Source organism: Castor canadensis, chromosome 6, assembly GCF_047511655.1.
Source record: "Castor canadensis chromosome 6, mCasCan1.hap1v2, whole genome shotgun sequence".
In the NCBI taxonomy this organism is placed as follows: domain Eukaryota; kingdom Metazoa; phylum Chordata; class Mammalia; order Rodentia; family Castoridae; genus Castor; species Castor canadensis.
In genome coordinates, this window is record NC_133391.1 from 83,516,849 (window position 1) to 83,522,848 (window position 6,000).

The window sequence follows — 6,000 nt, forward strand, 5'->3', positions numbered from 1 at the left end:
TTTACAGGTCTGATAGAATTCAGCAGAGAATCCATCAGGTCCTGGACTTTTCTTTTTGGGGAGACTCTTGATTGCTGCTTCAATTTCATTTTGTGTTATAGGTCTATTCAGGTGATTAATTTCCTCTTGGTTCAGTTTTGGATGATCATATGTATCTAGAAACCTGTCCATTTCTTTTAGATTTTCAAATTTATTTGAATATAGGTTCTCAAAGTAGTCTCTGATGATTTCCTGGACTTCCATGGTGTTTGTTGTTATCTCCCCTTTTGCATTCCTGATTCTACTAATTTGGGTTTTTTTCTCTCCTCATTTTAGTCAGGTTTGCCAGGGGTCTATCGATCTTGTTTATTTTTTCAAAGAACCAACTTTTTGTTTCATTAATTCTTTGTATGGTTTTTTTGGTTTCTATTTCATTGATTTCAGCTCTTATTTTTATTATTTCTCTCCTTCTATTTGTTTTGGGGTTGGCTTGTTCCTGTTTTTCTAGGAGTTTGAGATGTATCATTAGGTCATTGATTTGGGATCTTTCAATCTTTTTAATATATGCACTCATGGCTATAAACTTTCCTCTCAGGACTGCCTTAGCTGTGTCCCATTGGTTCCAGTAGGTTGTGTTTTCATTTTCATTGAGTTCCAGGAACTTTTTAATTTCCTCTTTTATTTCATTGATGATCCATTCTTCATTAAGTAATGAGTTATTTAGATTCCAGCTGTTTGCATGTTTTTTGTCTTTACTTTTGTTGTTGAGTTCTACTTTTACTGCATTGTGGTCAGATAGTATGCACGGTATTATTTCTATTTTCTTATATTTGCTGAGGCTTGCTTTGTGCCCTAGGATATGATCTATTTTGGAGAAGGTTCCATGGGCTGCTGAGAAGAATGTATATTGTGTAGAGGTTGGATGAAAATTCTGTAGACATCTACTAGGTCCATTTGATCTATTGCATATTTTAGATCTTGGATTTCTTTATTGATTTTTTGTTTGGATGACCTATCTATTGATGATAATGGGGTGTTAAAGTCTCCCACAACCACTGTGTCGGCGTTTATATATGCTTTTAGGTCTTTCAGGGTATGTTTGATGAAATTGGGTGCGTTGACATTGGGTGCATACAGATTGATGATTATTATTTCCTTTTGGTCTATTTCCCCTTTTATTAGTATGGAATGTCCTTCTTTATCTCATTTGATCAATGTAGGTTTGAAGTCTACTTTGTCAGAGATAACTATTGCTACTCCTGCCTGTTTTCGGGGGCCACTGGCTTGGTAAATCTTCTTCCAGCCTTTCATCCTAAGCCTATGCTTATTTCTGTTGGTGAGATGAGTCTCCTGTAAGCAACAAATTGCTGGATCTTCCTTTTTAATCCACTACGTCAAACGGTGTCTTTTGATGGGTGAATTAAGTCAGTTAACATTAAGCGTTAGTACTGATAGGTATGTGGTGATTCCTGTCATTTAGTTGTCTTAGTTGTTTGAAGGTTTCATTGTGTGTACCTAAGTTGATGTTACTCTCTACTGTCTTGCTTTTTCTTTTCCTGTGGTTTGGTGCTGCCTGTCTTTTCATGGTTAAGCTGGGTTTCACTTTCTGTGTGCAGAATCTTTTGTAATGGTGGCTTTGTGGTCACATATTGTTTTAGTTTCTGCTTATCATGGAAGACTTTTATTGCTCCATCTATTTTGAATGATAGCTTTGCTGGGTAGAGTATCCTGGGGTTGAAGTTATTTTCATTCAATGCCCGGAAGATCTCACCCCACGCTCTTCTTGCTTTTAATGTTTCTGTTGAGAAGTCTGCTGTGATTTTGATGGGTTTACCTTTGTATGTTACTTGTTTTTTCTCTCTTACAGCCTTCAATATTCTTTCCTTAGTTTCTGAACTTGTTGTTTTAATGATGATATGTCGTGGAGTAGTTCTATTTTGATCTGGTCTGTTTGATGTCCTGGAGGCCTCTTGCATCTGTATGGGAATATCTCTCTCTAGATTTGGGAAATTTTCCGTTATTATTTTGTTGAATATATTACGCATTCCCTTCGCTTGCACCTCTTCTCCTTCTTCGATGCCCATGATTCTCAAGTTTGGTCTTTTGATGTAGTCGGTGAGTTCTTGCATTTTCTTTGCACAGGTCTTGAGTTGTTCAATTAATAGTTCTTCAGTTTTTCCTTTAATTACCATTTCATCTTCAAGTTCTGAGATTCTGTCTTTTGTTTGTTCTATTCTGCTGGATTGGCCTTCCATTTTGTTTTGCAGATGTGTTTCGTTCTTTTTTCTGAGGTTTTCCATATCCTGGCAGTTTTCCTCTTTAATGTTGTCTATTTTTGTCCTGTGTTCATTTATCCATTTATTCATTGTGTTCTCTCTTTATACAGTGCTTCTATGGTTTCCTTTATTTCTTCTTTTGCTTTTTCAAATTCTCTATTTTTGTTGTCTTGGAATTTCTTGAGTGTCTCCTGTACATTTTGGTTGACCCTATCCAGTATCATCTCTATAAAATTCTCATTGAGTACTTGTAGTATGTCTTCTTTTAAATTATTCTTGTGGGCTTCATTGGGTCCTTTGGCATAGTTTCTCTTCATTTTGTTGGAGTCTGGATCTGAGTTTCTGTTCTCTTCATTCCCCTCTGGTTCCTGAACTAATTTTTTGCTGTGGGGAAACTGGTTTCCCTGTTTTTTCTGTCTTCCCATCATTGTCTTTGGTGTTGTTACTGTCCCTGTACTGTGTGCAATTAAGTATTTTCTAGCTTGTAATAATAACAATGGTAATATTTAGAATGGAAGGGTGAGCTGAGATGGAAAGCAAGAAGTTAAAGAAAAGGGGAAAACAAATATACAGACAACAGGGAGAAAACAGAACAAGGTTTCAGACAAGAAAGTTTCAAAGGTATAAATGGAGAGTTAGTGTACTAATCGACAGTAAGCTGAACAGACAATAGAGAGACAGAGAGAGGATTGAAAATCAAAGATAAAAAAATAAAAAATAAGTAAATTAAAGAAATATCTCTATATAAAAATGAATTAAAATGAAATGGAAAATAGAAAATTAAAAAAAAAAAAAACCAAAAAACTTCCAAGTTTATATGCAATGCAGTTTCAGTCTTAATAATTTGGGTGTCTGTCTCAGTCTCCAGTCCTGGAGTTGGTGCCTCAGATGTTGTTCTGTAGTTGTTTCATCAAAGGGGATGCATAAAGTAGAACAAAACTGCACACACACACACACACACACACACACACACACATACACACACACACACAAAGCCCCACCAAGTGTCCCAAGTTCAAATGCAATACAGTTTCAGTAAGTTTTTTGGCTTGCAGGTGTAATTCGGTTGTTCTCTCATCAAAGGTAGGTAGAAAGAAAAAAAAAAGCGTCTGGAGACAGTTTTGAGAATAGTATCTGCAACTGTGGCTTGCCTGCTGCTCTCAGCCTGCTGTAGCTGGCAGCGTTATTTATGCAGATCTCTGGGGTGAGCTAGCACTCATCTGGCCCTGCAGGCTTTGTTTGTTCAGAGTTCTCCTCTGCGGGAGCCTCTGCTACAGGCTTTCCCCTTTCCAAGCACTGGGAAAAGTGACACTGCCCCCGTGTTGTCAGGCCTGCATGTTTATTTACAGTTCATGTGGGAGGTGGGTCTTCCCCCCTCCCCTGTGCAGTTTTCCTCCCACCTCCACTTTCACAAGCTTTCCTGCTCCTGATTACTGGGCGGTGCTGCTGCTCCTTCTGGCCACCATGTTTATTTACAGTTCACATGACAAGTGGGTCTTCCCTCCTCTCCTGTGGAGTTTTCCTCCCTCCGCCACTCTCAGAAGCTTTCCCGCTCCTGGTTGCTGGGCGCGCACCCTGATCCCGCCAGAGCCTCTCCCGCCCACCCGGCTTGTTTATTTACAGTCCTGGGAAGGATTCCCTTCCCCCAATCTTCAGGGCTCAGGGCACCCCACCCTCTTTCCAGCGTATCTTAATTGTTCTTATTGCTTATTACTCAGTTTCTCTTTTTTGTCCTGGGTGGAGGTCAGTCTGTCCAGGGGACTATGCTGCTCTGGCCCAGGCTTGTCTGTGGGGGAACCGTGGTACAGTGAAGCTCACCTAGTCCGCGTCTTCCCAAGCCGTATGGGCACCGGCCACTGGCGGGCCCGGGGGCCCTCTGCGTTTCTCCATTTAACGTGAGGTGGAGACTCTCTGCACTGGCTGGAGATGTGGAGGGGTCAAAGTTATGCCTTTTCTCAGTGATTATGCCTGCAAAGTGTGTCTCCAGTGTTTCTCGAAGATTTCACTATAGGAGGCTCGCTTTCTGCTTCCTACCTCTAGCCGCCATCTTGGAAAAAACCTTCTTCCTTCTTTGATGCACACAATAGTGCTGTATTTTTTTTACCCCATTGTGTTATATGGAACACATGGCTAATTCTGGTCAATGATTGTGAATGGAAGTGATATGTGTTACTCTGGGCCGAAGCACTTACTTATTGGCTTGAAAACCTACAGGTTTTCTTCCTCCTTTCAAAAAAATAAACAGTATTCAAAATGGTGGCTCCTCCCTCCATCTCTGCTCCCTTAGTAAAAATGGTGTATCTGAGAAGACAAAGCCTTTCTATTTTGAGTGTTTGAGATCTTGGAGTTATATATTACTACAGAATAACCCAGCTGAACATGATACCATATGAGTGAGTTTAATATGTTTAAAGAAAAGAAAAAAATTTGTGGAGTACAGCTGAGACCCAAGAGAGATGGGAAAAAGGTCAAATTGGAATGGTGGATTTGGACCTGATCATGTAATCACAAAAGCCATGGATTTTTTAATTGAGTGGTTGGGAATTCTTGGAGGGGGATAGTGAAAGAAAAATCAGTAAATAACTTTTGCCTAATCTATAATATTTTGAAATATATGTTGAAAATGCAACAGTTTATTTCATCTGAGGTTTTTTCTGGTGATTAGAGCCAAACCCAGGACCCTAGATGCCAGGCAAGCACTCTACCATTAAGCCATATCACCAGCCCCTGAAATTGATACAACAAAATTTTAATATAGTTTGCTTAGGAAACAAATTATAAAATTGTGATTTATTTAGAAGATGAAAGAGAAAAGATTGCAATTTAAAATTGCAACTGAAGATTTCAACATCTAACACCTTCTGTAAATTATATCATAAAACAAGGATGAATCTAAGTATCTTTCACTTGAACATTTAGAAATTTATGAAACACATAATGCTAAGTTGATAAAGGTACAACTAAGCAAACTTTTAAAAATTTACTCAGGTGTCTTAAAATTTTATTGGAAAAATGTGGGTTATAATAAAAAGATACATAACTTTATACTACAGAAGGTTACTCTTCTTGGCAATGTTTCTTTATTCCAAACAAGAAAATGAGTTATATGCTAAGTGTTTTTCTTCTCAATTAAGAAAGTCACACATTCAACATATCAGTGGTCATGATTTCTTCAACCTATTCAAAATAAAGACATTGGAGTTCTCACAGTGCACACGCACAGGTGTCTCAGTGGGTTTCATTCACTTTGTAGCTGACTTGTCAATGGCAGGAAAAATAGGTTTGATTGGATTTGGCAATAACTTCCCTCCAACAATATTTTCAAGAGACAGTTTTGTTCAGGGTTGAATTCCCAATTATTTCCTGCTGTAAAAGCAAGATAAAACAAGATCTCCAGCATTAAATGTAATTAGCTTTTCTATTGACTTGCTCTTAATGTTAAAATCATATTCTTTTGAGGGGAAGAGCAGACAAATACCACTCATTCTCACTTACATTCTAAAATCATTGAATACTTAGTGCATTTGCTTAGCTACTTATTTTGTATCTCTGATAGCAAAGCTCTGGCAAGCTCTGTGATCAAAGTACTAAAGAGTCAGGACACAGGATGTAGCAGAAATGATATATTGAAAATATTAAATTAATATATTGTACATTTTATTCTTCTATAAATCATGCTCCTTTCTCAGCATTTAAATATTATATTACTCAAAGACAAGGGGATACACCTATGTTCATAGCAGTA